We start from the raw sequence: 12530 nt of genomic DNA, 5'->3' as shown, positions 1-12530 counted from the left end.
TTTGCAAACTCTCCTAAGGGAAGAAATAAGAAGGCAGAATCTGCCTGGATAGATCATGACAGATTCCCTACTTCCACTCCATGTGAAATACCAACATTGTTATGAACCTATTTTATAAATGCATATTTGGTACAAAGTTAGAAGATTTTAATCTATCTAGGGAATAGTCCCTATATTCTAAGGTAGATATGGAAAAAGGCATCCTTGAAACATTACAGAATGCCATAATTTAAAGTGGATCCACCTAGATCAGTGTTTCTCAACCTTGGCAACATTCACACATGTATGGACTTCAACTCCCAGAATTCCCTAACCAGTGATGCTAGCTCAAGAATTCTGGGAGCTGAAGTCCACACATCGGAAAGCTGTAAGCTTTCACTGATCAAGAGGATAGACGGTGCCCTCTGAAACATCAGTCCCCACACTGAGTTACGTGATATATTTTTTTATAATATCGGAAAATGCCTGAGATATTATAATTTGTTCTGGCATCTGCTGCAACATGTAGAAATATACTATTCTAAAGTTCCCATCCCATTTTCTTGTAGTGGAAAACTAAGAAAAATAGTTGTGTTGCTCATGTTATAGGTATAAGGCACTCATGCAAATTAACATTTTCTCCATTCACACGGAAGAAAAAACTCTGAATATTCCGGGGATGGCGAACCTTTTCAGCATGAAGTGCCGAAAAGGGAGCGCGTGGGTGGGGGCACCAAGTGCCGAAAAGAGAGCACTTCGCGCTCATGCTTGTCAGAGCCATGACCAGGAAGAGGAGCTGCCAGGGGGCATGCGCGAGTTGGATAAGGTACTTCCAGTTTCCAGTGCACTTGCCTTCTGGTTACTGCCACGCATGCGCACACGCTGATCAGCTGGCCGGCGTGCATCTCACGCTGGAAAACGGAAGACCACAGTTTCCGGCACTGCTGCATGCACAAAGGCCAGCTGATTGTTGCATGCACATGAGCATGTGCGCCAGAAACCGAGAAGAGGAACAGGCAACATTGCGCGTGCCAGGAGACATGGCTTCTTGTGTCATAGGTTTGCCATCACGGGAGTATTCCATTTCACCTCCCTCAAATAAGTTCATTATGCAGAATAAATAAGCAAATGAATAAATAATGGTCTTCTCCCTGGCTGCTTCTTTTCTAGTCCAATGTTTGAGTTTGATTGAAATTGGTATTGTGAGCAGGCACACACAGTGCATCACCAATGTTGCACAATCATGGCATCTCTAACACTTAGGATGGTGCTAATTCTTACCTGGGTAGAACCCTGCTCCTGGAACTCCTGCTCCAGCACCTGGAACCCCTATCAATAAAATAAGAGAGAGAGAGAAGTTGTTTTTGGATTGCATGGAGAGCACAGATGGTACCCAGTCTAGTCATGTTTTTAACTTCACTTCAGTGGGTAACAAACAGTGGCCGCTTGTTCCTGGGGAGAAAAGCTATGGCAAATCTAGACAGCATACTAAAAAACAGAGACATCACCCTGCCAACAAAAGTGCATATAGTTAAGGCTATGGTTTTCTCAGTTGCAATGTATGGCTGTGAAAGTTGGACCATAAGAAAGGCTGAGCGCCAAAGAATTGAGGCCTTTGAACTATGGGTTCTGGAGAAGACTCCTGAGAGTCCCTTGGACTGCAAGACGATCAAACCAGTCAGTCCTAGAGGAGATCAACCCTGACTGTTCTTTAGAAGGCCAGATCCTGAAGATGATACTCAAATACTTTGGCCACCTAATGAGAAGGAAGGACTCACTGGAGAAGAGCCTAATGCTGGGAAAGTTTGAGGGCAAAAGAAGAACGGGACGACAGAGAATGAGGTGGCTGGATGGAGTCACTGAAGCAGTAGGTGTGAGCTTAAATGGACTCCAGAGGATGGTAGAGGACAGGAAAGCCTGGAGGAATGTTGTCCATGGGGTCACAATGGTTCGGATACGACTTCGCAGCTAACAACAACAACAACAACAGTGGCCAACCAAAAGATTAAGCAGTTTTGGGATAAAGCCTGGCTCCCTTCCCTGTTCCTGCCTGTTGTTTTTTTTCCCTGCCTCTTCCTTGTTCATGGATGTTGACAGGGAGGGGGCAAAAAAGTCAAGACAGTGATTACAACCAAGTGATCAAAGGACCAGAAACCAAGATGGTAGCCACAACCAGTCAGCCGAAATCTGCTCTATTTTACATGTGTTATGATGTGCCATCTACATTTTCCTGGGCGCACCCAGCCTCAAAAGCTAAATGAATGGGTTTGATTCACTCAACATGCTAAACCACTAAACAGAACAAAAACTATCTGATTTTGTTGTATACTGCCCAGAGTCACCTGTATGCAAAATGAGCAGCTATATACATTTGATAAGTAAATAAAACACCCCGACCAAGAAGTAAGTCTTATAAGTGCCATTAGATTATTAACTTAAACTCTTGTGCAAACATAACTAGTAAATTCAATAGAGTTAAGACAAATATTTTATTTTATAAACATATACACACACATATTTATGCATGAAATCTCATCCTTCATTCAAAACTAATATAAAACCATTATCAAAGTCACCTGCATAACGGAAGAAATGCAGATGGCATAAATGCAGTTTGAATTTCAAGACTTGTAAATGTATGATTATTTAAATATACCTCCAAAGGTAAATATACATATACACGAATCTTGTTATTCAACTCCAAGGACTAGCATTAGTTAGAACATAGAATAATAGTGTTGGAAGGGACCTTGGAGGTCTTCTAGTCCAACCCCCTGCTTAGGCAGGAAACCCTACACCACTTCAGACAAATGGTTATCCAACATCTTCTTTAAAACTTCCAGTGTTGGAGCATTCACAACTTCTGGAGGCAAGTTGTTCCACTGATTAATTGTTCTAACCGTCAGGAAATAATTCTCAAATAATGTCAAATTCTCTTTGAAAGCCTCCAGTGATGGAGCACCAACAATGTCTGAAGACAAGCTATTCCATTGGTTGTTCCTTCCAATAAAACTTTAATTCCTTCTAGCCACCTGTGCACATTGCATGGCAGAACCTGATACAACCCTTACTTGTTGCCACATGTTCTCCAGCCCCTCCTTCCTCTTGCTGACACTGTGGCTTCTTTCCCCTTAAATAAACACTTGTGTTTGTGTTTAAACGCAGCATATTTTGCCTTGGGATTCAAACAATGGGCTGACCTCTTTCAGCCAAGAGAATGCTGCAATGGCAGAAGCAGCTTTTATGGCCAAAGAACAATTAGTTTGTGTTTAGATGTGCAGGCACGCATTAGAACTACCATATCCAGGCTGCAAATATTCAGATGACCACTAGATGTAACAAATGTTTCCAGCCCAGTTTCAGTAGCCTTCACACAAACACATGGATGCAGATTTTATGGGGAAGGGGAAAAAATAAAATAAAAGGAAGACTCAGCAGAAAATGTAATTATCGATAGGAACTGGATTGACTAAAGGCAGGGTTTTCATTCGACTCAGCATTAGACAACTTCAGACCCAGAATATTTTTCTGGTGCCCAATCCAGCTTCAACATATATGAAATAAATATATGATTCCAATACGCATACGCAGAGTGCATTTGTCTTCTAAGCATAAAAGCAGAGGCATGCATCAAATTATAAATGTAACTTGCAGAACTACTGTAAATGAGAAAAGCCAATTTCTGGAACTGCTAAAGCAGACTAGGGGAAGACGTCATTTGGGGTTGGAAACACATCTGAATGCAGCCAAAGAGTAACATCCTTGTGTCAGTGATAGGACAGGGCTAGCAGGGCACAGAAAGCTTATGCAGAGAATCCCAAAGGTGCTTTTTAAAAAGGCAACTGGATTTTGTTGTTCCTTGAAGATGTTTCACTTCTCATCCAAGAGGCTTCTTCAGTTCTGACTGAATGGTGGTGGATAGATAAAAAGAAGCTTTTTGAATGAGAAGCGAAACGTCTTGGTGGCGCAGTGGACTAAGTGCTATTAAAGTAGTACTTAGCTGCCGGCTGCCTGCAATTACTGCAAGTTCAAATCCCACCAGGCTCAAGGTTGACTCAGCCTTCCATCCTTCCGAGGTAGGTAAAATGAGGACCCGGATTGTGGGGGCAATAAGCTGACTTTGTATAAAAAAAGAACACCGCTGGGGGGCGGGGTGAAAGCCCTACTAAGCACGTATATACAAAAGAATGAAGGCTATTGCTTAATGCATTGTAAGCCGCCCTGAGTCTCCGGAGAAGGGCGGCATATAAATCGAACTAATAAATGAATGAATGAATAAATAAACAAACAAACAAACAAACAAACAAACAAACAAACAAACAACAAAATCCAGTTGCCTTTTGAAAAAGCACTTCTGAGACAACCATGACCTTGGTGACTGAGAATCTCCATCGATACACAGATAAATTGTTCTGACACCCCACAGAGACAAAAAGGGTATATTACTCCCTTTCTGACATCAAAGAGTGCTCCATATTTGCCACCACCTCTTGAGAATAGAATAGAATAGAATAGAATAGAATGGAATGGAAGGGAAGGGAAGGGAAGGGAAGGGAAGGGAAGGGAAGGGAAGGGAAGGGAAGGGGAATGGGCACGGGCACGGGCATAGGCATAGGTATAGGCATAGAATAACAGAGTTGGAAGGGACCTTGAAGGTCTTCTAGTCCAATCCGCTGCTTAGGCAGGAAACACTATACCATTTCAGACAAATGGTTCCCCAACCTCTTCTTAAAAGCTTCCAGTGTTGGAGCACTTACAACTTCTGGAGGCAAGTTGTTCCACTAATTGTTCTAAATTTCTCCTTAGTTCTAGGTTGCTTCTCTCCTTGATTAGTTTCCACCCATTGCTTCTTGACCTGCCCTCAGGTGCTTTGGAGAATAGCCTGACTCCCTCTTCTTTGTAGCAGCCCCTGAGATATTGGAACACTGCTATCATGTCACTCCTGGTCCTTTTTTTCATCAAACTAGACTTCTACCTGTGTTTCCCTGAAATAAGGCCCTGTCTTATATTTTTTTGAACTCTGAAATAAGCGCTTGGCCTTATTGCCATGCGCTCAAAAACCTGATTGGGCTTATTATCAGGGGATGTCTTATTTTGGGGGAAACAGGGTATTACATGTTGTTCCTCCATCGGACACAGAAGACATTTATTTACTAAGCCTGTCCTGGAAAGAGTATTAGTCAACTGAAGCTAACAGTTATAGAGCAACAATTGCTGAGAATCTTTTTTTTAAAAAAATAAATCTAATCCAGATCTAGTTACTTACAGCACAGCAATGACTCAGCCACATTTGCTCTCTTGATAAGTGGTTATGGCAGGTTTCCTCAAACCTGCCATCCTCCTGCTGTCTTGGATTACAAGGCACACTACTTCCAACTAGCCTGGCCAATGGCCCGGTTGATAGGAGCTACAATCCAGCACATCTGGAGAATGTCAGGATGGAGAAGACTGGCTTCTAGGCTAAGATTGAGGGACAAGAAAGGAAACTATCACAGCGCACTAACATTTAGCATCTACGCTTGCTCATTGAAGGCTTGGAAGGCAAGCTGAATAGCCCCACAGGGCAAAACAGGAACTGTGCTTTATCCAGGGCAGTTGGTGAATTTAGATTGTAGGCAGCTCCTGCAGAGGTTGAAATTGGATGTTGGTTAATCATAAAGCCCAAGTAATTGGGTATCAACACCATACTAAAACCATGTTATGTTAAATCATATCTAAACCACAATTGTTTTGAGTTTGCACACCATACTAAAGTTGATTCTTTTTGTAACCCAGCCCAGAAACTCAGCTTGCTTGTTTAGCCTAACCCTAACAAACCTAGCAACTTAGCATGTTGTAGAAATGTGTTCAAAGAGAAATCCTGGGGTTGGCTTACATTCAGTTCTCTTCTCAGGAACTGGACAGAATGTTATTTTTTTTTAAAAGCCAATGATTTAGCAACCTCAAAGGAGTCCAAATTCATGAGACAAAGTTCAATACACAACACGCCCTCTGAATATTTAACAAAAAGCACCATCTTCCTGACTGCCCTTACTCTACAAATTGGCCTCCTTCAATCTAGGCCTCTGCGTGTCTATTAAATTACAATTTCCATGATTCCTACCTAAGACCCTGCTGAGCAGCTGGCAGCAAATCAATCAGGGGGTGTTACAGTTTAACATATGTGGAAGGCCTCGGATTGAAGAGAGCTATTTTGCAGTTCAAACGTGTTTGGCGGCAAATATTTACTATCCGGATAAACAGCGAGAAGAATTGAAGAGGAGTTGACATCTGCAGCCTGTGCATGCTCATTAACAGATGTCCAGGATATACATGTCACCCCATCCCAGCAATTTAAGGTCAAGAAAATAAGATTTGAGATGGCTGATGAAGCATCTTCACTATAGGGCATTAGCTCAGCAATGCATATTTTGTTTGTTTAAAGCTCTCCCCAACAACCCTCTTAACTGAGAGCAGTGCAAGTACTGTAGGATTAACCATGACAAAATAGATTGCTCCTTATCTGGAGATAAAAGCATATTTTTTCTCCCCCAGGCAACCCATTACTTTGCACCCAATTCCGGTGAGTCACCTGCTTCTAGCTGGCTATCTTTTCCACATTATTTCCTTACTCAATGTGTGCACCGTGGACATTCAAGATTGGACCAAGGGATACATCCCCAGCATTTTCACAGCTGGGGGGCGGGGGGGGGGAATAGCCAAACGATGACAGAAGTTACCATAACATCACAGAAACACTCCAGATCAGTGTTTCTCAACTGCAGTCACTTTAATATGTTTGGACTTCTACTCTCAGAATTCCCCAGCCAGCCATGGAAGTTTGAAGTCCGTACATCTTAAATTTGCTGAGAAATACTGCTCCAGATAGTTACATCCAGGAACTTCACTGGATTTCTGGAGGGAGGGAGGAAAGGCAAGGAAGGCAGGAGAGGGAGGAGAGGGAGGAAGGAGAGGGAGGAGGGGAGGGAGGAAGGAGAGGGAGGAGGGGAGGAAGGAAGGAGAGGAAGGAAGGATGGAGAGGGAGGAGGGGAGGAAGGAAGGAGAGGGAGGAGAGGAAGGAAGGAAGGAGAGGGAGGGAGAGAGAGAGGGAGGGAGGGAGAGAGGGAGGGAGGAATTGTGACAATTGCTGTTACTGTTCTGAATTGGGGATGCAGAGAAGGATCTGAGAGCTTAGATTGGGGGGGGGAGGAGAGAGAGTCCTACAGGGTCTTAGAAAAACTGGGCTGTGAGGACACCAAAATAAAAGAAACCACAAAGGCAATGCAGTGAGTGAAGTAAGCTATGAGTGATGTGCTGCTCCCCAGAATGCATAGGGAACCCCACTATTCCCACCCAACAATGTTCCCTTCTCTACATTCATTGTGCCCCATTTCCTACAAGCACCGATGGTTTCAATCGACCCTTATCACTGTGGGTTGTTGTTGTTGTTGTTGTTGTTTTTTAAACCAGCCCAAACTCATCTGTCTTTGTGGCTTCAAAATGTCATCAAAGCTCCAGTTTGAAAAGTTTCCCCTGAGCATCAGGAGCAGAGTTGGGATTGCTATCTGACAACCAGACTTAAATTAGAAAGGTGTGCCCTTCCCCTACCTGGAGCCTCTGCCTGCAGAGAATTGCCCGCTGATAAAAAAAAGTTGTGCCTGCCACCTGTTTCCCAGCTGTTTCCCCTTTTCCCCCTGCTTGAGTTATGTGTGAGAACAAGGCCAGATTAAATATTACCACCTGAAAAGAAAGCTAGGGCCAAACTGGAAAAAGCTTTTTTTTTTTCTTTAAGCAAGCTGGAAGACAATGAAAGAAAGAGACGGCTGATCCCAAGATCAGTAAAAAACGGTCCAGTTGGTATTTTTCAACCAGCTTAGCTTCCTCCCAAGTGGGACTTAAAACTGGTTTAAACTCCAGCATTCCAGCTTAATTAGTTGATGGACGGCAGCCAAAGTTAAGTCAACACAAGGCAGAAACCCCCCCAGACAAATGAGCCAGAGCAGACTGAGAAACCAACTGGATGGTTAGTGGAAGCAGATTGAGAAACAATGAAAAATAAGGAATGATATAATAAACACAGACACAATGCAGAGGATGGGAGGGGAAGAAGAGACAAGAGATCATGGATTCCCAGGGCAGGGCTGGAAGATTGTCCAAATTGATCCCTTGTAAAACCAAATACGTAAACTTTCATAAGCCAAACCAACATTAGCTATGAAAAGAAAGGAAACCACTAAGCAGCTGTGTATCAAAGAGCAGCCAAAAACCGAGAAGTCCGCTAATAATATAGAATTAAGATACTTAAACAATACTAACTTACTTTATTTATCTGGCCAAGTGTGGTTAGACACACAAGGAATTTGTCTCCGGTACAGAAGCACTCAGTATACTTGCAAAACAACAGAATACAATAATCATATTTGATAAACCATCCGGAGTCACTCGATAGTGACAGCATATAAATTCAATAAAATAAATAATACTGTCTGGGTTCATATGACATCCTAAATCTGATCCTAAATTAAGAAAATACAATTGGTGTGTTAAAATAATATGTGCCTAAATAATCCAACTCAAGGGATGATCTGGTTCATATAACATACTAAGATGAAGGGTGGATTTTCACAGCGTGCTACCTCGCAATTTATCCAACATGTACGGATTCAGCTAATACATTTGTAAAGATAATTTTCCTATATGCTACACAAAAGACATTCAAACGTATAAAATTAAGGCTCTGTAGAGCAATGTTTAGTTTAGTTTAAAGATATTTGGACTTCAAGTCCCAGAATCCCTCAGAATGCCCCTCTGGCCCCTTATTACCAGAGAAACACTCCTTTAGAGCAACACTAAAATGCAGACAAAGTAACAGCAATAACTCATCAAAATTGTGAATCTGTCGTTCCCTTGGCTCACCCTCCCTCTCTGGGGTTTTAGCAGACTGAAGTAAAGGATGGGCTGTTTGGCTCAGAAAATATGGTTGTCATTTTAAACAGGGTTAAGCAACTGGAGATGGAGACAGCAGTGGACGAGGCTGCGTCATATGTTTGAGTATGCCTTGAATCTTCCTTTTATTTTATTTTTATTTTTTTGGCCAAGGAAGGAAAGCTTTTAAAAAGGCTTATTTTATTTATTTAATTTTTTAAAATCCTGCCTTTATTATTTTTTATAAATAACTTAAGGCAGCGAATATACTCTTTCCTCCTCCTCCTATTTTTCTTACAACAACCCCGTGAGGTTGGGCTGAGAGAAAGTGATTGGCCCAGAATCACCCACCTAGCTTTCATACCTAAGGCGAGACTAGAACTCACAGTCTCCTGGTTCCTAGTTTGGTGCTTTAACTCAGAGGACCCCAACCCCCGGTCCATGGACTGGAACTGGTCTGCGGTATGCCAGAAACTAGGCCATGCAAACGAGCAAAGTCCCATCCGTGGGATGCAAGCAGTACACGAAACCACGGCCCCTCCAGTCTATGGAAAAACCTCTCTCTGTGGAATCGGTCCTTGGTGCCCAAACGATGGGGGGCCACTGCTTTAACCCAGTAGATCAAACTGGCTCTCATCATTTTTTCCCTATATATCTTGCCCAGTGGTGGGTTCCAACTGGTGCTACTACCGATTCTCTTCGCGCATGCACTTTGCGTCTTATACTCTGAAAAATACAGTAATCTGAAATGCTTGCAGGCCATCAGTAGAGACAAGATGATGTTCTTGTTGTGGCCAGAAGTTTCAGTTCCAGACTGGAATCTTGGGAGGGGTGGGGGGGTGGGGGGGGGAAGAAGCTCCATTCTCACTCAGAACCATTTTGATTTGAACCAGTGGAAGCTAGCTAGAACTTACCAGCAAGAAATGGTTGTGAAACACAGCTGCCTATTACTTTCCTTTTTAGCCTGTGGGGAGCCAGGGTTTTATTTTGTTGTTTTTGAGATGGAGGCCCTCACATGTTTCCCAGATTTCAGATAAAGGGGCATATTTGCCAAATTAAAACAAACTGGGGTGTTACCCTTGAGAACATTTTCCTTTTAGAATGTGTATAAGATGTGCCAGTGATGAGTACACATTTGGGAAACTTGAAAGAACAGGTTAGGGACAGATTGCCATGGAGAATATCAGTGTTGTTGTTGAATGACCTGATGGTGCATTTAAAAAAAAAAAAACCTTTCAAAAAAGCTCAACCTGCTGAGCCTCTGCATGATTTTGTGGATACACCTGTTCCAAATGAGGAAAATTTAGAGACCCAGCCCATGAAAGTAGGTGCGTATCCTTGATGCAAGCCAAACCTGTGTTTGCACTGGGAGTGACTCAATACAACGATGACACTTGATTAGCAGACATTAAGAATTTGGTGGTGCCACCCCAAGAACCATTGAAGCAAGTACCATTGATCACAAAAGGTAACAGAACAACAGAGTCAGAAGGGATCTTACAGGTTTTCTGGTCCAACCCTCTGCTCAAGCAGGAAAATCTATACCATGTCAGACAAATGGCTGTCCAATCTCTTCTTTAAAATCTCCAGTGTTGGAGCATCCACAACCTCTAGAGGCAAGTTGTTCCACCAATTAATTGTTCTAACTGTCAGGAAATTTCTCCTTAGTTCTAAGGTTGGTTCTCTCCTTGATTAGTTTCCACCCATTGCTTCTTGTCCTGCCTTCTGATTCTTTGGAAAATAGGTTGGCCCCCTTTTCTTTGTGGCAGCTTCTTAGATATCAGAACTATGCTATCATGTCACCCCTAGTCCTTCTTTTCATTAAACCAGACATACCCAATTCCTGTAACTGTTCTTCATATGTTTTAGCCTCCAGTCCCCTAATCATCTTTGTTGCTCTTCTCTGCACTCTTTCTAGTCTCCAACTATTTTTTATATTGTGGCGACCAAAACTGAATGCAGTATTCCAAGTGTGGCCTTTCCAAGGCATTATAAAGCGGTACTAACACTTCACATGATCTTGATTCCATCCCTCTGTTTATGCAGCCTAGGACTGTGTTGGCTTTTTTGGCAGCTGCAGCACACTGCTGGCTCATATTTGCTGGTAAGCGATTGTCCACTAGGGCTCCAAGATCCATCTTGCAGTTATAGCTATTGAATCAGGTATCACCTATTCTGTACCTGTGCATTTGTTTTTCCTTGTCTAAATGTAGAACTTAACTTTTCTTACTATTGAATTACATTTTTTAAAGATAGGGCCATGTTCCAGTCTGTCAAGCTCCTTCTCGACAAAGATTTAGGGGACCTTCTCCTCCAAAATAGATCTTAAGATTCATGAGTTTTTACATGAGTTAATGAACTTGTTTCTCACACTAACGTCCCCTGATAAAAATCTAGATTTATGAAGCACAGTGATGCCAAGCACCGGACTGTCTGCCTCCCATGAAATACTTTTAGACATCATGACTGCTATTGGTTCCTAATGCAAATCTTACTGGGAGACAGCCAGATGCTATAAAACAAACAATAACAATGGAACCCAAAGAAAACACAGAGCTGTATAAAGTTAAGATTGGGTAAACTTTGTCAGCAAGACTCACAGCGAAATTTGACTTGAGAAATTCCAGCCCAGCCCTGATCTAGCAGCTGTTTCCCAAGCAGCCTTGATGCTGGATGCAGGCAGTTTGAACTACAATTTCAGCTTCCTGGCATTCAGCTGCATCTACATAGTTTGTCCAGCAGAGGGTGCTGAGGCACCAGTCTGGCCAGGAACAGGTTTGTAGTGTAGCTTGAGTGTACTCTGTAAAGAAAACGTTTCTTTCCTTTCTAAATTGGATGGTGGCCCTAGGCCTGCCTCTCTTGTCTTGGATCAGAACAAGCCTCTTCCTGGGCTGCAGAGAAGGGAAGGATGAAAAAAGTTTCAAAGCCAGGACAGCTTGAGAGGTGTTCATTTAATCAACGGCTCATAGTGATTCTTAACTTAGCACAAGAATTGATTTTTCAACATAAGTTTAGATCAACCTTAAGAGAAAGCTTGAGTATGCCTGTGCGAAAAATGACATTTTTTTTTGTCCAAGCAGGTTAAAGGACAGACTTGCAAAGTTAAAATTATATAATATTCTCATGCTCATGTGCAACATGAATTTGCACCACCAAAGAGTAATCCAGTTGGACGGAGGCTTCTTGTAATGGACATAGTTTACAGCAGTGTGTTTCAACCTCAGCCACTGCAAGATGTGTGAGTTTCAGTGGTGGGTTCCTCCCGGTTTGGCCCAGGTCTCCCGAGCCAGTAGCGGTGACGATATGACATCACCGAACTGGCTCTGCCCCCCCCATACCCCCCACACACCCCCACATTATTCTTACCTTTTATTTGGCCCCACCCCCAATCTATTGCTGCCTCCTGAGTCCCAGCTAGCAGGGAAAAAACTGTTTAAACTCTTGCCCTGGGGCTTCAAAGGGCCGCCCTACAGCTGATCAGTGTTAAAAGAAAACAAATGAGTAGACAAGTGCCTGCAAAAATACATGAGTAGATCAGTGCCTGCAAAAATACATGAGTAGATCAGTGCCTGCAAAAAATAAATGGATAGATTGGTACAGCTCTGCAAACAATTAAAAGCCTGGTAGACCAGTACCTCTACTAAATC

At 42.7% G+C, this 12530-nt stretch overlaps 1 long non-coding RNA gene across 1 annotated transcript in view; it reads right to left on the bottom strand.

The window, feature by feature from the left end:
- Positions 1-12530, bottom strand: part of LOC139318796 (uncharacterized) — a 48113-nt gene that overhangs the window by 457 nt on the left and 35126 nt on the right. Inside the window, exon 2 of the long non-coding RNA XR_011600532.1 lies at positions 1261-1308. This is a non-coding gene — a long non-coding RNA (uncharacterized lncRNA). The remainder of the gene's footprint in view (positions 1-1260; positions 1309-12530) is intronic.

Source organism: Pituophis catenifer, unplaced genomic scaffold (assembly GCF_029215685.1).
Source record: "Pituophis catenifer annectens isolate HBS135680 unplaced genomic scaffold, rPitCat1.0.hap2 SCAF_1, whole genome shotgun sequence".
NCBI lineage: Eukaryota > Metazoa > Chordata > Lepidosauria > Squamata > Colubridae > Pituophis > Pituophis catenifer.
The sequence above is the reverse complement of the archived record's forward strand: the minus strand, read 5'-3'. Positions and strand labels throughout refer to the sequence as shown.